The sequence below is a fragment of the Hemitrygon akajei genome, chromosome 1, assembly GCF_048418815.1.
Source record: "Hemitrygon akajei chromosome 1, sHemAka1.3, whole genome shotgun sequence".
NCBI classification, from domain to species: domain Eukaryota; kingdom Metazoa; phylum Chordata; class Chondrichthyes; order Myliobatiformes; family Dasyatidae; genus Hemitrygon; species Hemitrygon akajei.
Genome location: NC_133124.1, coordinates 67,110,556 through 67,130,575, shown reverse-complemented (window position 1 = coordinate 67,130,575; position 20,020 = coordinate 67,110,556).

Here is a 20,020-nt window from a genome sequence, read left to right as displayed (position 1 = left end):
GGTGAGAGTCCTTACTGTTGGGTGCCTGGATGGTGAGTGTCCTTACAGTTGGATGCCCTGGATGGTGATCGTCCTTAATGTTGGTTGGCTGGATGGCGATCGTCCTTACTGTTGGGTGGCTGGATGGTGCTGCACTGGATGGTGAGCATCCTTACTGTTGGGTGGTGGATGGTGAGCAACCCTACTGTTGGATGCCCTGGATGGTGAACGTCCTTACTGTTGGGTGGCTGGATGGTGAGCATCCTTACGGTTGGATGCCTGGATGTTGAGCATCCTTATTGTTGGATGCCCTGGATGGTGAGCATCCTTACTGTTGTGTGGCTGGATGGTGAGCATGCTTACTGTTGGGTGTCTGGATGGTGAGCGTCCTTACTGTTGGGTGGCTGGATGTTGAGCGTTCTTACTGTTGGGTGGCTGGACGGTGAGCGTCCTTATTGTTGGGTGGCGGGATTGTGAGTGTCCTTACTGTTAGTTGGCCGGCCGGTGAGGGTCCTTACTGTTGGGTGGCTGGATGGTGATCGTCCTTACGGTTGGATGGCTAGATGGTGAGAGTGTTTACTGTTGGATGGCTGGACTGTGAGCATCGTTACTTTTGGGTGGCTGGATGGTGATCGTCCTAACGGTTGGATGGCTGGACGGTGAGCGTCCTTACTGTTGGGTGCCTGGATGGTGAGTGTCCTTACTGTTGGATGCCCTGGATGGTGAGCGTCCATACTGTTGGATGCCCTGGATGGTGAGCTTCCTTACTGTTGGGTGCCTGGATGGTGAGCGTCCTTACTGTTGGATGCCCTGGATGGTGAGCGTCCTGAATGTTTGGTGGCTGGATGGTGAGCGTCCTTACTGTTGGGTGGCTGGACGGTGAGAGTCCTTACTGTTGGGTGCCTGGATGGTGAGTGTCCTTACTGTTGGATGCCCTGGATGGTGATCGTCCTTACTGTTGGTTGGCTGGATGGCGATCGTCCTTACTGTTGGGTGGCTGGATGGTGCTGCACTGGATGGTGAGCATGCTTACTGTTGGGTGTCTGGATGGTGAGCGTTCTTACTGTTGGGTGGCTGGACGGTGAGCGTCCTTATTGTTGGGTGGCGGGATAGTGAGTGTCCTTACTGTTAGTTGGCCGGCTGGTGAGGGTCCTTACTGTTGGGTGGCTGGATGGTGATCGTCCTTACGGTTGGATGGCAATATGGTGAGAGTGTTTACTGTTGGATGGCTGGACTGTGAGCATCGTTACTTTTGGGTGGCTGGATGGTGATCGTCCTAACGGTTGGATGGCTGGACGGTGAGCGTCCTTACTGTTGGGTGCCTGGATGGTGAGTGTCCTTACTGTTGGATGCCCTGGATGGTGAGCGTCCTTACTGTTGGATGCCCTGGATGGTGAGCTTCCTTACTGTTGGGTGCCTGGATGGTGAGTGTCCTTACTGTTGGGTGGCTGGATGGTGATAGTCCTTATGTTGGGTGGCGGGATGGTGCTGCCCTGGATGGTGAGCGTCCTTACTGTTGGGTGGCTAGATGGGGAGCATCCTTACTGTTGGATGCCTGGAAGTTGAGCATCCTTATTGTTGTGTGCCTGGATGGTGAGCATCCTTACTATTGGATGCCCTGCATGGTGAGCGTCCTTAATGTTGGGTGGCTGGATGGTGAGCATGCTTACTGTTGGGTGACTGGATGGTGAGCGTCCTTACTGTTGGGTGGCTGGACGGTGAGCGTCCTTACTGTTGGGTGCCTGGATGGTGAGAAACCTTACTGTTGGTTGGCTGGATGGTGAGCGTCCTTACTGTTGGGTGGCTGGACGGTGAGAGTCCTTACTGTTGGGTGGCTGGATGGTGAGAAACCTTACTGTTGGTTGGCTGGATGGTGAGCATCCTTACTGTTGTGTGGCTGGATGGTGAGCGTCCTCACTGTTGGGTGCCTGCATGGTGAGCGTCATTACTGTTGGATGCCCTGGATGGTGAGCGTCCTTACTGTTGGGTGGCTGGATGGTGAGCATGCTTACTGTTGGGTGGCGTTTGTGTGAGCAACCCTACTGTTGGATACCCTGGATGGTGAGCGTCCTTACTGTTGGGTGGCTGGATGGTGAGCGTCCTTACTGTTGGGTGGCTGGATGGTGAGAGTCCTTACTGTTGGGTGGCTGGATGGTGAGAAACCTTACTGTTGGTTGGCTGGATGGTGAGCATGCTTACTGTTGGGTGGCGTTTGTGTGAGCAACCCTACTGTTGGATACCCTGGATGGTGAGCGTCCTTACTGTTGGATGCCCTGGATGGTGAGCGTCCTTACTGTTGGGTGGCTGGATGGTGAGAGTCCTTACTGTTGGGTGGCTGGATGGTGAGAAACCTTACTGTTGGTTGGCTGGATGGTGAGCATCCTTACTGTTGTGTGGCTGGATGGTGAGCGTCCTCACTGTTGGGTGCCTGCATGGTGAGCGTCATTACTGTTGGATGCCCTGGATGGTGAGCGTCCTTACTGTTGGGTGGCTAGATGGTGAGCATGCTTACTGTTGGGTGGCGTTTGTGTGAGCAACCCTACTGTTGGATACCCTGGATGGTGAGCGTCCTTACTGTTGGGTGGCTGGATGGTGAGCATGCTTACTGTTGGGTGGCTGGATGGTGAGCAACCCTACTGTTGGATGCCCTGGATGGTGAGCAACCCTACTGTTGGATGCCCTGGATGTTGAGCATCCTTACTGTTGGTTGCCCTGGATGATGAGCGTCCTTACTGTTGGGTGGCTGGATGGTGAGTATGCTTACTTTGGGTGGCTGGATGGTGAGCAGGCTTACCGTTTGGTGTCTGGATGGTGAGCGTCCTTAATGTTAGGTGGCTGGACGGTGAGAGTCCTTACTGTTGGGTGGCTGGATGGTGAGCGTCCTTACTGTTGGATGCCCTGGATGGTGAGCGTCCTTACTGTTGGGTGGCTGGATGGTGAGCGTCCTTACTGTTGGATGCCTGGATGGTGAGCGTCCTTACTGTTGGATGCCCTGGATGGTGAGCGTCCTTACTGTTGGGTGGCTGGATGGTGAGCATCCTTACTGTTGGATGTCCTGGATGGTGAGCGTCCTCACTGTTGGGTGGCTGGATGGTGCTGCCCTGGATGGTGAGCGTCCTTACTGTTGGATGCCTGGATGGTGAGCGTCATTACTGTTGGATGCCCTGGATGGTGAGCGTCCTTATTGTTGGGTGGCTGGATGGTGCTGCCCTGGATTGTGAGCGTCCTTACTGTTGGGTGGCTGGATGGTGAGAGTCCTTACTGTTGGGTGGCTGGATAGTGAGCGTCATTACTGTTGGATGCCCTGGATAGTGAGCATACTTAATGTTTGCTGGCTGGATGGTGAGCGTCCTTAGTGTTGGGTGGCTGGACGGTGAGCGTCCTTACTGTTGGGTGCCTGGATGGTGAGCGTCCTTACTGTTGGATGCCCTGGATGGTGAGCGTCCTTACTGTTGGGTGGCTGGATGGTGAGAGACCTTACTGTTGGTTGGCTGGATGGTGAGCGTCCTTACTGTTGGATGCCCTGGATGGTGATCGTCCTTACTGTTGGGTGGCTGGATGGTGAGCGTCCTTAATGTTGGATGCCTGGATGGTGAGCGTCCTTACTGTTGGATGCCCTGGATGGTGAGCGTCCTTACTGTTGGGTGGCTGGATGGTGAGCGTCCTTACTGTTGGATGCCTGAATGGTGCTGCCCTGTTGGTGAGCGTCCTTACTGTTGGGTGGCTGGATGGTGAGCGTCCTTACTGTTGGGTGGCTGGATAGTGAGCGTCATTACTGTTGGATGCCCTGGATAGTGAGCATACTTAATGTTTGCTGGCTGGATGGTGAGCGTCCTTAGTGTTGGGTGGCTGGACGGTGAGCGTCCTTACTGTTGGGTGCCTGGATGGTGAGCGTCCTTACTGTTGGATGCCCTGGATGGTGAGCGTCCTTACTGTTGGGTGGCTGGATGGTGAGAGACCTTACTGTTGGTTGGCTGGATGGTGAGCGTCCTTACTGTTGGATGCCCTGGATGGTGATCGTCCTTACTGTTGGGTGGCTGGATGGTGAGCGTCCTTAATGTTGGATGCCTGGATGGTGAGCGTCCTTACTGTTGGATGCCCTGGATGGTGAGCGTCCTTACTGTTGGGTGGCTGGATGGTGAGCGTCCTTACTTTTGGATGCCTGGATGGTGCTGCCCTGTTGGTGAGCGTCCTTACTGTTGGGTGGCTGGATGGTGAGCATCCTTACAGTTGTGTGCCTGGGTGGTGAGTATCCTTACTGTTTGGTGGCTGGATGCTGAGCGTCCTTACTGTTGGGTGCCTGGATGGTGAGCGTCCTTACTGTTGGATGCCCTGGATGGTGTGCGTCCTTACTGTTGGGTGGCTGGATGGTGAGAGACCTTCCTGTTCGCTGGCTTGATGGTGAGCGTCCTTACTATTGGATGGCTGGATGGTGAGAGTGTTTACTGTTGGATTTCTGGATGGTGAGCATGCTTACTGTTGGGTGGCAGGATGGTGAGCATCCTTACTGTTGGGTGGCTGGATGAATAGCATCCTTACTGTTGGATGCCCTGGATGGTGAGCGTCCTTACTGTTGTGTGGCTGAATGGTGAGCATCCTTACTGTTGGGTGGCTGGATGGTGAGGGTCCTTACTGTTGGGTGGCTGTTGTGTGAGCAACCCTACTGTTGGATGCCCTGGATGGTGAGCGTCCTTACTGTTGGGTGGCTGGATGGTGAGCGTCATTACTGTTGGAAGCCCTGGATAGTGAGCATCCTTACTGTATGGTGGCTGGATCGTGAGCTTCCTTACTGTTGGGTGCCTGGATGGTGAGCGTCCTTACTGTTGGATGCCCTGGATGGAGAGCGTCCTTAATGCTTGGTGGCTGGATGGTGAGCGTCCTTACTGTTGGGTGGCTGGACGGTGAGAGTCCTTACTGTTGGGTGCCTGGATGGTGAGTGTCCTTACTGTTGGATGCCCTGGATGGTGATCGTCCTTACTGTTGGTTGGCTGGATGGCGATCGTCCTTACTGTTGGGTGGCTGGATGGTGCTGCACTGGATGGTGAGCATCCTTACTGTTGGGTGGTGGATGGTGAGCAACCCTACTGTTGGATGCCCTGGATGGTGAACGTCCTTACTGTTGGGTGGCTGGATGGTGAGCATCCTTACGGTTGGATGCCTGGATGTTGAGCATCCTTATTGTTGGATGCCCTGGATGGTGAGCATCCTTACGGTTGTGTGGCTGGATGGTGAGCATGCTTACTGTTGGGTGTCTGGATGGTGAGCGTTCTTACTGTTGGGTGGCTGGACGGTGAGCGTCCTTATTGTTGGGTGGCGGGATAGTGAGTGTCCTTACTGTTAGTTGGCCGGCCGGTGAGGGTCCTTACTGTTGGGTGGCTGGATGGTGATCGTCCTTACGGTTGGATGGCTAGATGGTGAGAGTGTTTACTGTTGGATGGCTGGACTGTGAGCATCGTTACTTTTGGGTGGCTGGATGGTGATCGTCCTAACGGTTGGATGGCTGGACGGTGAGCGTCCTTACTGTTGGGTGCCTGGATGGTGAGTGTCCTTACTGTTGGATGCCCTGGATGGTGAGCGTCCTTACTGTTGGATGCCCTGGATGGTGAGCTTCCTTACTGTTGGGTGCCTGGATGGTGAGCGTCCTTACTGTTGGATGCCCTGGATGGTGAGCGTCCTTAATGTTTGGTGGCTGGATGGTGAGCGTCCTTACTGTTGGATGCCCTGGATGGTGAGCGTCCTTAATGTTTGGTGCCTGGATGGTGAGTGTCCTTACTGTTGGATGCCCTGGATGGTGATCGTCCTTACTGTTGGTTGGCTGGATGGCGTTCGTTCTTACTGTTGGGTGGCTAGATGGTGCTGCACTGGATGGAGAGCATCCTTACTGTTGGGTGGTGGATGGTGAGCAACACTACTGTTGGATGCCCTGGATGGTGAACGTCCTTACTGTTGGGTGGCTGGATGGTGAGCATCCTTACGGTTGGATGCCTGGATGGTGAGCATCCTTACTATTGGATGCCCTGGATGGTGAGCATCCTTACTGTTGTGTGGCTGGATGGTGAGCATGCTTACTGTTGGGTGTCTGGATGGTGAGCGTCCTTACTGTTGGGTGGCTGGATGGTGAGCGCTCTTACTGTTGGGTGGCTGGACGGTGAGCGTCCTTATTGTTGGGTGGCGGGATAGTGAGTGTCCTTACTGTTAGTTGGCCGGCCGGTGAGGGTCCTTACTGTTGGGTGGCTGGATGGTGATCGTCCTTACGGTTGGATGGCTAGATGGTGAGAGTGTTTACTGTTGGATGGCTGGACTGTGAGCATCGTTACTTTTGGGTGGCTGGATGGTGATCGTCCTAACGGTTGGATGGCTGGACGGTGAGCGTCCTTACTGTTGGGTGCCTGGATGGTGAGTGTCCTTACTGTTGGATGCCCTGGATGGTGAGCGTCCTTCCTGTTGGATGCCCTGGATGGTGAGCGTCCTTACTGTTGGGTGGCTGGATGGTGAGTGTCCTTACTGTTGGATGCCCTGGATGGTGAGTGTCCTTACTGTTGGATGCCCTGGATGGTGAGCATCCTTACTGTTGGGTGGCTGGATGGTGAGCGTCCTTACTGTTGGGTGGCTGGACGGTGAGCGTCCTTACTGTTGGGTGCCTGGATGGTGAGTGTCCTTACTGTTGGATGCCCTGGATGGTGAGTGTCCTTACTGTTGGGTGGCTGGATGGTGATAGTCCTTATGTTGGGTGGCGGGATGGTGCTGCCCTGGATGGTGAGCGTCCTTACTGTTGGGTGGCTAGATGGGGAGCATCCTTACTGTTGGATGCCTGGAAGTTGAGCATCCTTATTGTTGTGTGCCTGGATGGTGAGCATCCTTACTATTGGATGCCCTGCATGGTGAGCGTCCTTAATGTTGGGTGGCTGGATGGTGAGCATGCTTACTGTTGGGTGTCTGGATGGTGAGCGTCCTTACTGTTGTGTGTCTGGATGGTGAGCATCCTTACTGTTGGGTGTCTACATGGTGAGCGTCCTTACTGTTGGGTGGCTGAATGGTGAGCATCCTTACTGTTGGGTGGCTGGATGGTGAGAGTCCTTACTGTTGGGTGGCTGGATTGTGAGCGTCCTTTCTGTTGGTTGGCTTGATGGTGAGCGTCCTTACTGTTCGATGCCCTGGATGGTGAGCGTCCTTACTGTTGGGTGGCTGGATGGTGAGAGTCCTTACTGTTGGGTGGCTGGATGGTGAGAAACCTTACTGTTGGTTGGCTGGATGGTGAGCGTCATTACTGTTGGAAGCCCTGGATAGTGAGCATCCTTACTGTATGGTGGCTGGATCGTGAGCTTCCTTACTGTTGGGTGCCTGGATGGTGAGCGTCCTTACTGTTGGATGCCCTGGATGGAGAGCGTCCTTAATGCTTGGTGGCTGGATGGTGAGCGTCCTTACTGTTGGGTGGCTGGACGGTGAGAGTCCTTACTGTTGGGTGCCTGGATGGTGAGTGTCCTTACTGTTGGATGCCCTGGATGGTGATCGTCCTTACTGTTGGTTGGCTGGATGGCGATCGTCCTTACTGTTGGGTGGCTGGATGGTGCTGCACTGGATGGTGAGCATCCTTACTGTTGGGTGGTGGATGGTGAGCAACCCTACTGTTGGATGCCCTGGATGGTGAACGTCCTTACTGTTGGGTGGCTGGATGGTGAGCATCCTTACGGTTGGATGCCTGGATGTTGAGCATCCTTATTGTTGGATGCCCTGGATGGTGAGCATCCTTACGGTTGTGTGGCTGGATGGTGAGCATGCTTACTGTTGGGTGTCTGGATGGTGAGCGTTCTTACTGTTGGGTGGCTGGACGGTGAGCGTCCTTATTGTTGGGTGGCGGGATAGTGAGTGTCCTTACTGTTAGTTGGCCGGCCGGTGAGGGTCCTTACTGTTGGGTGGCTGGATGGTGATCGTCCTTACGGTTGGATGGCTAGATGGTGAGAGTGTTTACTGTTGGATGGCTGGACTGTGAGCATCGTTACTTTTGGGTGGCTGGATGGTGATCGTCCTAACGGTTGGATGGCTGGACGGTGAGCGTCCTTACTGTTGGGTGCCTGGATGGTGAGTGTCCTTACTGTTGGATGCCCTGGATGGTGAGCGTCCTTACTGTTGGATGCCCTGGATGGTGAGCTTCCTTACTGTTGGGTGCCTGGATGGTGAGCGTCCTTACTGTTGGATGCCCTGGATGGTGAGCGTCCTTAATGTTTGGTGGCAGGATGGTGAGCGTCCTTACTGTTGGATGCCCTGGATGGTGAGCGTCCTTAATGTTTGGTGCCTGGATGGTGAGTGTCCTTACTGTTGGATGCCCTGGATGGTGATCGTCCTTACTGTTGGTTGGCTGGATGGCGTTCGTTCTTACTGTTGGGTGGCTAGATGGTGCTGCACTGGATGGAGAGCATCCTTACTGTTGGGTGGTGGATGGTGAGCAACACTACTGTTGGATGCCCTGGATGGTGAACGTCCTTACTGTTGGGTGGCTGGATGGTGAGCATCCTTACGGTTGGATGCCTGGATGGTGAGCATCCTTACTATTGGATGCCCTGGATGGTGAGCATCCTTACTGTTGTGTGGCTGGATGGTGAGCATGCTTACTGTTGGGTGTCTGGATGGTGAGCGTCCTTACTGTTGGGTGGCTGGATGGTGAGCGCTCTTACTGTTGGGTGGCTGGACGGTGAGCGTCCTTATTGTTGGGTGGCGGGATAGTGAGTGTCCTTACTGTTAGTTGGCCGGCCGGTGAGGGTCCTTACTGTTGGGTGGCTGGATGGTGATCGTCCTTACGGTTGGATGGCTAGATGGTGAGAGTGTTTACTGTTGGATGGCTGGACTGTGAGCATCGTTACTTTTGGGTGGCTGGATGGTGATCGTCCTAACGGTTGGATGGATGGACGGTGAGCGTCCTTACTGTTGGGTGCCTGGATGGTGAGTGTCCTTACTGTTGGATGCCCTGGATGGTGAGCGTCCTTCCTGTTGGATGCCCTGGATGGTGAGCGTCCTTACTGTTGGGTGGCTGGATGGTGAGTGTCCTTACTGTTGGATGCCCTGGATGGTGAGTGTCCTTACTGTTGGATGCCCTGGATGGTGAGCATCCTTACTGTTGGGTGGCTGGATGGTGAGCGTCCTTACTGTTGGGTGGCTGGACGGTGAGCGTCCTTACTGTTGGGTGCCTGGATGGTGAGTGTCCTTACTGTTGGATGCCCTGGATGGTGAGTGTCCTTACTGTTGGGTGGCTGGATGGTGATAGTCCTTATGTTGGGTGGCGGGATGGTGCTGCCCTGGATGGTGAGCGTCCTTACTGTTGGGTGGCTAGATGGGGAGCATCCTTACTGTTGGATGCCTGGAAGTTGAGCATCCTTATTGTTGTGTGCCTGGATGGTGAGCATCCTTACTATTGGATGCCCTGCATGGTGAGCGTCCTTAATGTTGGGTGGCTGGATGGTGAGCATGCTTACTGTTGGGTGTCTGGATGGTGAGCGTCCTTACTGTTGTGTGTCTGGATGGTGAGCATCCTTACTGTTGGGTGTCTACATGGTGAGCGTCCTTACTGTTGGGTGGCTGAATGGTGAGCATCCTTACTGTTGGGTGGCTGGATGGTGAGAGTCCTTACTGTTGGGTGGCTGGATTGTGAGCGTCCTTTCTGTTGGTTGGCTTGATGGTGAGCGTCCTTACTGTTCGATGCCCTGGATGGTGAGCGTCCTTACTGTTGGGTGGCTGGATGGTGAGAGTCCTTACTGTTGGGTGGCTGGATGGTGAGAAACCTTACTGTTGGTTGGCTGGATGGTGAGCATCCTTACTGTTGGATGCCCTGGATGATGAGCGTCCTTACTGTTGGCTGGCTGGCTGGTGAGCATACTTACTGTTGGATGCCGTGGATGGTGATCATCCTTACTGTTGGGTGGCTGGATGGTGAGCATCCTTACTGTTGGGTGGCTGGATTGTGAGAAACCTTACTGTTGGTTGCCTGGATGGTGAGCATCCTTACTGTTGGATGCCCTGGATGATGAGCGTCCTTACTGTTGGCTGGCTGGCTGGTGAGCATACTTACTGTTGGATGCCGTGGATGGTGATCATCCTTACTGTTGGGTGGCTGGATGGTGAGCATCCTTACTGTTGGGTGGCTGGATTGTGAGTGTCCTTACTGTTGGGTGGCTGGATGGTGAGAGTCCTTACTGTTGGGTGGCTGGATGGTGAGAAACCTTACTGTTGGTTGGCTGGATGGTGAGCATCCTTACTGTTGGATGCCCTGGATGATGAGCGTCCTTACTGTTGGCTGGCTGGCTGGTGAGCATACTTACTGTTGGATGCCGTGGATGGTGATCATCCTTACTGTTGGGTGGCTGGATGGTGAGCATCCTTACTGTTGGGTGGCTGGATTGTGAGTGTCCTTACTGTTGGGTGGCCGGACGGTGAGCGTCCTTACTGGTGGGTGGCTGGACTGTGAGCATCGTTTCTTTTGGGTGGCTGGATAATGAGCGTCCTTACTGTTAGTTGGCCGGACGGTGAGCGTCCTTACTGTTGGGTGGCTGGACTGTGAGCGTCCTTATATTTGGGTGGCTGGATGGTGAGAGTCCTTACAGTTGGATGCCCTGGATGGTGAGCGTCCTTACTGTTGGGTGGCTGGATGGTGAGCGTCCTTACAGTTGGTTGCCTGGATGGTACTACACTGGATAGTGAGAGTCCTTTATGTTGGGTGACTGGATGGTGAGCATCCTTACTGTTGGGTGGCTGGATGGTGAGCGTCCTTACTGTTGGATGTCCTGGATGGTGAGCATCCTTACTGTTGGTTGACTGGATGGTGAGTGTGCTTACTTTTGGGTGGCTGGATGGTGAGCGTCCTTACTGTTGGGTGGCTGGATGGTGAGCGTCCTTACTGTTGGATGCCCTGGATGGTGAGCGTCCTTACTGTTGGGTGGTTGGATGGTGAGCATGCTTACTGTTGGGTGTCTGTTGTGTGAGCAACCCTACTGTTGGATACCCTGGATGGTGAGCGTCCTTACTTTTGGATGCCTCGATGTTGAGCGTCCTTACTGTTGGGTGGCTGGATAGTGAGCATCCTTACTGTTGGCTGGCTGGATGGTGAGCGTCCTTACTGTTGGGTGGCTGGATGGTGAGCATTCTTACTGTTGGATGCCCTGGATGGTGAGCGTATTTACTGTTGGCTGGATGGATGGTGAGCATGCTTACTGTTGGGTGGCTGTTGTGTGAGCAACCCTACTGTTGGCTACCCTGGATGGTGAGCGTCCTTACTGTTGGGTGGCTAGATGGTGAGCATGCTTACTGTTGGGTGGCTGGATGGTGAGCAACCCTACTGTTGGATGCCCTGGATGGTGAGCAACCCTACTGTTGGATGCCCTGGATGTTGAGCATCCTTACTGTTGGATGCCCTGGATGGTGAGCGTCCTTAATGTTTGGTGCCTGGATGGTGAGTGTCCTTACTGTTGGATGCCCTGGATGGTGATCGTCCTTACTGTTGGTTGGCTGGATGGCGTTCGTCCTTACTGTTGGGTGGCTAGATGGTGCTGCACTGGATGGAGAGCATCCTTACTGTTGGGTGGTGGATGGTGAGCAACACTACTGTTGGATGCCCTGGATGGTGAACGTCCTTACTGTTGGGTGGCTGGATGGTGAGCATCCTTACGGTTGGATGCCTGGATGGTGAGCATCCTTACTATTGGATGCCCTGGATGGTGAGCATCCTTACTGTTGTGTGGCTGGATGGTGAGCATGCTTACTGTTGGGTGTCTGGATGGTGAGCGTCCTTACTGTTGGGTGGCTGGATGGTGAGCGCTCTTACTGTTGGGTGGCTGGACGGTGAGCGTCCTTATTGTTGGGTGGCGGGATAGTGAGTGTCCTTACTGTTAGTTGGCCGGCCGGTGAGGGTCCTTACTGTTGGGTGGCAGGATGGTGATCGTCCTTACGGTTGGATGGCTAGATGGTGAGAGTGTTTACTGTTGGATGGCTGGACTGTGAGCATCGTTACTTTTGGGTGGCTGGATGGTGATCGTCCTAACGGTTGGATGGCTGGACGGTGAGCGTCCTTACTGTTGGGTGCCTGGATGGTGAGTGTCCTTACTGTTGGATGCCCTGGATGGTGAGCGTCCTTCCTGTTGGATGCCCTGGATGGTGAGCGTCCTTACTGTTGGGTGGCTGGATGGTGAGTGTCCTTACTGTTGGATGCCCTGGATGGTGAGTGTCCTTACTGTTGGATGCCCTGGATGGTGAGCATCCTTACTGTTGGGTGGCTGGATGGTGAGCGTCCTTACTGTTGGGTGGCTGGACGGTGAGCGTCCTTACTGTTGGGTGCCTGGATGGTGAGTGTCCTTACTGTTGGATGCCCTGGATGGTGAGTGTCCTTACTGTTGGGTGGCTGGATGGTGATAGTCCTTATGTTGGGTGGCGGGATGGTGCTGCCCTGGATGGTGAGCGTCCTTACTGTTGGGTGGCTAGATGGGGAGCATCCTTACTGTTGGATGCCTGGAAGTTGAGCATCCTTATTGTTGTGTGCCTGGATGGTGAGCATCCTTACTATTGGATGCCCTGCATGGTGAGCGTCCTTAATGTTGGGTGGCTGGATGGTGAGCATGCTTACTGTTGGGTGGCTGGATGGTGAGCGTCCTTACTGTTGGGTGGCTGGACGGTGAGCGTCCTTACTGTTGGGTGCCTGGATGGTGAGAAACCTTACTGTTGGTTGGCTGGATGGTGAGCGTCCTTACTGTTGGGTGGCTGGACGGTGAGAGTCCTTACTGTTGGGTGGCTGGATGGTGAGAAACCTTACTGTTGGTTGGCTGGATGGTGAGCATCCTTACTGTTGTGTGGCTGGATGGTGAGCGTCCTCACTGTTGGGTGCCTGCATGGTGAGCGTCATTACTGTTGGATGCCCTGGATGGTGAGCGTCCTTACTGTTGGGTGGCTGGATGGTGAGCATGCTTACTGTTGGGTGGCGTTTGTGTGAGCAACCCTACTGTTGGATACCCTGGATGGTGAGCGTCCTTACTGTTGGGTGGCTGGATGGTGAGCGTCCTTACTGTTGGGTGGCTGGATGGTGAGAGTCCTTACTGTTGGGTGGCTGGATGGTGAGAAACCTTACTGTTGGTTGGCTGGATGGTGAGCATGCTTACTGTTGGGTGGCGTTTGTGTGAGCAACCCTACTGTTGGATACCCTGGATGGTGAGCGTCCTTACTGTTGGATGCCCTGGATGGTGAGCGTCCTTACTGTTGGGTGGCTGGATGGTGAGAGTCCTTACTGTTGGGTGGCTGGATGGTGAGAAACCTTACTGTTGGTTGGCTGGATGGTGAGCATCCTTACTGTTGTGTGGCTGGATGGTGAGCGTCCTCACTGTTGGGTGCCTGCATGGTGAGCGTCATTACTGTTGGATGCCCTGGATGGTGAGCGTCCTTACTGTTGGGTGGCTAGATGGTGAGCATGCTTACTGTTGGGTGGCGTTTGTGTGAGCAACCCTACTGTTGGATACCCTGGATGGTGAGCGTCCTTACTGTTGGGTGGCTGGATGGTGAGCATGCTTACTGTTGGGTGGCTGGATGGTGAGCAACCCTACTGTTGGATGCCCTGGATGGTGAGCAACCCTACTGTTGGATGCCCTGGATGTTGAGCATCCTTACTGTTGGTTGCCCTGGATGATGAGCGTCCTTACTGTTGGGTGGCTGGATGGTGAGTATGCTTACTTTGGGTGGCTGGATGGTGAGCAGGCTTACCGTTTGGTGTCTGGATGGTGAGCGTCCTTACTGTTAGGTGGCTGGACGGTGAGAGTCCTTACTGTTGGGTGGCTGGATGGTGAGCGTCCTTACTGTTGGATGCCCTGGATGGTGAGCGTCCTTACTGTTGGGTGGCTGGATGGTGAGCGTCCTTACTGTTGGATGCCTGGATGGTGAGCGTCCTTACTGTTGGATGCCCTGGATGGTGAGCGTCCTTACTGTTGGGTGGCTGGATGGTGAGCATCCTTACTGTTGGATGTCCTGGATGGTGAGCGTCCTCACTGTTGGGTGGCTGGATGGTGCTGCCCTGGATGGTGAGCGTCCTTACTGTTGGATGCCTGGATGGTGAGCGTCATTACTGTTGGATGCCCTGGATGGTGAGCGTCCTTATTGTTGGGTGGCTGGATGGTGCTGCCCTGGATTGTGAGCGTCCTTACTGTTGGGTGGCTGGATGGTGAGAGTCCTTACTGTTGGGTGGCTGGATAGTGAGCGTCATTACTGTTGGATGCCCTGGATAGTGAGCATACTTAATGTTTGCTGGCTGGATGGTGAGCGTCCTTAGTGTTGGGTGGCTGGACGGTGAGCGTCCTTACTGTTGGGTGCCTGGATGGTGAGCGTCCTTACTGTTGGATGCCCTGGATGGTGAGCGTCCTTACTGTTGGGTGGCTGGATGGTGAGAGACCTTACTGTTGGTTGGCTGGATGGTGAGCGTCCTTACTGTTGGATGCCCTGGATGGTGATCGTCCTTACTGTTGGGTGGCTGGATGGTGAGCGTCCTTAATGTTGGATGCCTGGATGGTGAGCGTCCTTACTGTTGGATGCCCTGGATGGTGAGCGTCCTTACTGTTGGGTGGCTGGATGGTGAGCGTCCTTACTGTTGGATGCCTGAATGGTGCTGCCCTGTTGGTGAGCGTCCTTACTGTTGGGTGGCTGGATGGTGAGCGTCCTTACTGTTGGGTGGCTGGATAGTGAGCGTCATTACTGTTGGATGCCCTGGATAGTGAGCATACTTAATGTTTGCTGGCTGGATGGTGAGCGTCCTTAGTGTTGGGTGGCTGGACGGTGAGCGTCTTTACTGTTGGGTGCCTGGATGGTGAGCGTCCTTACTGTTGGATGCCCTGGATGGTGAGCGTCCTTACTGTTGGGTGGCTGGATGGTGAGAGACCTTACTGTTGGTTGGCTGGATGGTGAGCGTCCTTACTGTTGGATGCCCTGGATGGTGATCGTCCTTACTGTTGGGTGGCTGGATGGTGAGCGTCCTTAATGTTGGATGCCTGGATGGTGAGCGTCCTTACTGTTGGATGCCCTGGATGGTGAGCGTCCTTACTGTTGGGTGGCTGGATGGTGAGCGTCCTTACTTTTGGATGCCTGGATGGTGCTGCCCTGTTGGTGAGCGTCCTTACTGTTGGGTGGCTGGATGGTGAGCATCCTTACAGTTGTGTGCCTGGGTGGTGAGTATCCTTACTGTTTGGTGGCTGGATGCTGAGCGTCCTTACTGTTGGGTGCCTGGATGGTGAGCGTCCTTACTGTTGGATGCCCTGGATGGTGTGCGTCCTTACTGTTGGGTGGCTGGATGGTGAGAGACCTTCCTGTTCGCTGGCTTGATGGTGAGCGTCCTTACTATTGGATGGCTGGATGGTGAGAGTGTTTACTGTTGGATTTCTGGATGGTGAGCATGCTTACTGTTGGGTGGCAGGATGGTGAGCATCCTTACTGTTGGGTGGCTGGATGAATAGCATCCTTACTGTTGGATGCCCTGGATGGTGAGCGTCCTTACTGTTGTGTGGCTGAATGGTGAGCATCCTTACTGTTGGGTGGCTGGATGGTGAGGGTCCTTACTGTTGGGTGGCTGTTGTGTGAGCAACCCTACTGTTGGATGCCCTGGATGGTGAGCGTCCTTACTGTTGGGTGGCTGGATGGTGAGCGTCATTACTGTTGGAAGCCCTGGATAGTGAGCATCCTTACTGTATGGTGGCTGGATCGTGAGCTTCCTTACTGTTGGGTGCCTGGATGGTGAGCGTCCTTACTGTTGGATGCCCTGGATGGAGAGCGTCCTTAATGCTTGGTGGCTGGATGGTGAGCGTCCTTACTGTTGGGTGGCTGGACGGTGAGAGTCCTTACTGTTGGGTGCCTGGATGGTGAGTGTCCTTACTGTTGGATGCCCTGGATGGTGATCGTCCTTACTGTTGGTTGGCTGGATGGCGATCGTCCTTACTGTTGGGTGGCTGGATGGTGCTGCACTGGATGGTGAGCATCCTTACTGTTGGGTGGTGGATGGTGAGCAACCCTACTGTTGGATGCCCTGGATGGTGAACGTCCTTACTGTTGGGTGGCTGGATGGTGAGCATCCTTACGGTTGGATGCCTGGATGTTGAGCATCCTTATTGTTGGATGCCCTGGATGGTGAGCATCCTTACGGTTGTGTGGCTGGATGGTGAGCATGCTTACTGTTGGGTGTCTGGATGGTGAGCGTTCTTACTGTTGGGTGGCTGGACGGTGAGCGTCCTTATTGTTGGGTGGCGGGATAGTGAGTGTCCTTACTGTTAGTTGGCCGGCCGGTGAGGGTCCTTACTGTTGGGTGGCTGGATGGTGATCGTCCTTACGGTTGGATGGCTAGATGGTGAGAGTGTTTACTGTTGGATGGCTGGACTGTGAGCATCGTTACTTTTGGGTGGCTGGATGGTGATCGTCCTAACGGTTGGATGGCTGGACGGTGAGCGTCCTTACTGTTGGGTGCCTGGATGGTGAGTGTCCTTACTGTTGGATGCCCTGGATGGTGAGCGTCCTTACTGTTGGATGCCCTGGATGGTGAGCTTCCTTACTGTTGGGTGCCTGGATGGTGAGCGTCCTTACTGTTGGATGCCCTGGATGGTGAGCGTCCTTAATGTTTGGTGGCTGGATGGTGAGCGTCCTTACTGTTGGATGCCCTGGATGGTGAGCGTCCTTAATGTTTGGTGCCTGGATGGTGAGTGTCCTTACTGTTGGATGCCCTGGATGGTGATCGTCCTTACTGTTGGTTGGCTGGATGGCGTTCGTTCTTACTGTTGGGTGGCTAGATGGTGCTGCACTGGATGGAGAGAATCCTTACTGTTGGGTGGTGGATGGTGAGCAACACTACTGTTGGATGCCCTGGATGGTGAACGTCCTTACTGTTGGGTGGCTGGATGGTGAGCATCCTTACGGTTGGATGCCTGGATGGTGAGCATCCTTACTATTGGATGCCCTGGATGGTGAGCATCCTTACTGTTGTGTGGCTGGATGGTGAGCATGCTTACTGTTGGGTGTCTGGATGGTGAGCGTCCTTACTGTTGGGTGGCTGGATGGTGAGCGCTCTTACTGTTGGGTGGCTGGACGGTGAGCGTCCTTATTGTTGGGTGGCGGGATAGTGAGTGTCCTTACTGTTAGTTGGCCGGCCGGTGAGGGTCCTTACTGTTGGGTGGCTGGATGGTGATCGTCCTTACGGTTGGATGGCTAGATGGTGAGAGTGTTTACTGTTGGATGGCTGGACTGTGAGCATCGTTACTTTTGGGTGGCTGGATGGTGATCGTCCTAACGGTTGGATGGCTGGACGGTGAGCGTCCTTACTGTTGGGTGCCTGGATGGTGAGTGTCCTTACTGTTGGATGCCCTGGATGGTGAGCGTCCTTCCTGTTGGATGCCCTGGATGGTGAGCGTCCTTACTGTTGGGTGGCTGGATGGTGAGTGTCCTTACTGTTGGATGCCCTGGATGGTGAGTGTCCTTACTGTTGGATGCCCTGGATGGTGAGCATCCTTACTGTTGGGTGGCTGGATGGTGAGCGTCCTTACTGTTGGGTGGCTGGACGGTGAGCGTCCTTACTGTTGGGTGCCTGGATGGTGAGTGTCCTTACTGTTGGATGCCCTGGATGGTGAGTGTCCTTACTGTTGGGTGGCTGGATGGTGATAGTCCTTATGTTGGGTGGCGGGATGGTGCTGCCCTGGATGGTGAGCGTCCTTACTGTTGGGTGGCTAGATGGGGAGCATCCTTACTGTTGGATGCCTGGAAGTTGAGCATCCTTATTGTTGTGTGCCTGGATGGTGAGCATCCTTACTATTGGATGCCCTGCATGGTGAGCGTCCTTAATGTTGGGTGGCTGGATGGTGAGCATGCTTACTGTTGGGTGTCTGGATGGTGAGAGTCCTTACTGTTGGGTGGCTGGATGGTGAGAAACCTTACTGTTGGTTGGCTGGATGGTGAGCATCCTTACTGTTGGATGCCCTGGATGATGAGCGTCCTTACTGTTGGCTGGCTGGCTGGTGAGCATACTTACTGTTGGATGCCGTGGATGGTGATCATCCTTACTGTTGGGTGGCTGGATGGTGAGCATCCTTACTGTTGGGTGGCTGGATTGTGAGAAACCTTACTGTTGGTTGCCTGGATGGTGAGCATCCTTACTGTTGGATGCCCTGGATGATGAGCGTCCTTACTGTTGGCTGGCTGGCTGGTGAGCATACTTACTGTTGGATGCCGTGGATGGTGATCATCCTTACTGTTGGGTGGCTGGATGGTGAGCATCCTTACTGTTGGGTGGCTGGATTGTGAGTGTCCTTACTGTTGGGTGGCTGGATGGTGAGAGTCCTTACTGTTGGGTGGCTGGATGGTGAGAAACCTTACTGTTGGTTGGCTGGATGGTGAGCATCCTTACTGTTGGATGCCCTGGATGATGAGCGTCCTTACTGTTGGCTGGCTGGCTGGTGAGCATACTTACTGTTGGATGCCGTGGATGGTGATCATCCTTACTGTTGGGTGGCTGGATGGTGAGCATCCTTACTGTTGGGTGGCTGGATTGTGAGTGTCCTTACTGTTGGGTGGCCGGACGGTGAGCGTCCTTACTGGTGGGTGGCTGGACTGTGAGCATCGTTTCTTTTGGGTGGCTGGATAATGAGCGTCCTTACTGTTAGTTGGCCGGACGGTGAGCGTCCTTACTGTTGGGTGGCTGGACTGTGAGCGTCCTTATATTTGGGTGGCTGGATGGTGAGAGTCCTTACAGTTGGATGCCCTGGATGGTGAGCGTCCTTACTGTTGGGTGGCTGGATGGTGAGCGTCCTTACAGTTGGTTGCCTGGATGGTACTACACTGGATAGTGAGAGTCCTTTATGTTGGGTGACTGGATGGTGAGCATCCTTACTGTTGGGTGGCTGGATGGTGAGCGTCCTTACTGTTGGATGTCCTGGATGGTGAGCATCCTTACTGTTGGTTGACTGGATGGTGAGTGTGCTTACTTTTGGGTGGCTGGATGGTGAGCGTCCTTACTGTTGGGTGGCTGGATGGTGAGCGTCCTTACTGTTGGATGCCTCGATGGTGAGCGTCCTTACTGTTGGGTGGCTGGATGGTGAGCATGCCTACTGTTGGGTGGATGGATTGTGAGCGTCCTTACTGTTGGCTGGCTGGAAGGTGAGCATCCTTACTGTTGGATGCCCTGGATGGTGAGCGTCCTTACTGTTGGGTGGTTGGATGGTGAGCATGCTTACTGTTGGGTGTCTGTTGTGTGAGCAACCCTACTGTTGGATACCCTGGATGGTGAGCGTCCTTACTTTTGGATGCCTCGATGTTGAGCGTCCTTACTGTTGGGTGGCTGGATAGTGAGCATCCTTACTGTTGGCTGGCTGGATGGTGAGCGTCCTTACTGTTGGGTGGCTGGATGGTGAGCATTCTTACTGTTGGATGCCCTGGATGGTGAGCGTATTTACTGTTGGCTGGATGGATGGTGAGCATGCTTACTGTTGGGTGGCTGTTGTGTGAGCAACCCTACTGTTGGCTACCCTGGATGGTGAGCGTCCTTACTGTTGGGTGGCTAGATGGTGAGCATGCTTACTGTTGGGTGGCTGGATGGTGAGCAACCCTACTGTTGGATGCCCTGGATGGTGAGCAACCCTACTGTTGGATGCCCTGGATGTTGAGCATCCTTACTGTTGGATGCCCTGGATGGTGAGCGTCCTTAATGTTTGGTGCCTGGATGGTGAGTGTCCTTACTGTTGGATGCCCTGGATGGTGATCGTCCTTACTGTTGGTTGGCTGGATGGCGTTCGTCCTTACTGTTGGGTGGCTAGATGGTGCTGCACTGGATGGAGAGCATCCTTACTGTTGGGTGGTGGATGGTGAGCAACACTACTGTTGGATGCCCTGGATGGTGAACGTCCTTACTGTTGGGTGGCTGGATGGTGAGCATCCTTACGGTTGGATGCCTGGATGGTGAGCATCCTTACTATTGGATGCCCTGGATGGTGAGCATCCTTACTGTTGTGTGGCTGGATGGTGAGCATGCTTACTGTTGGGTGTCTGGATGGTGAGCGTC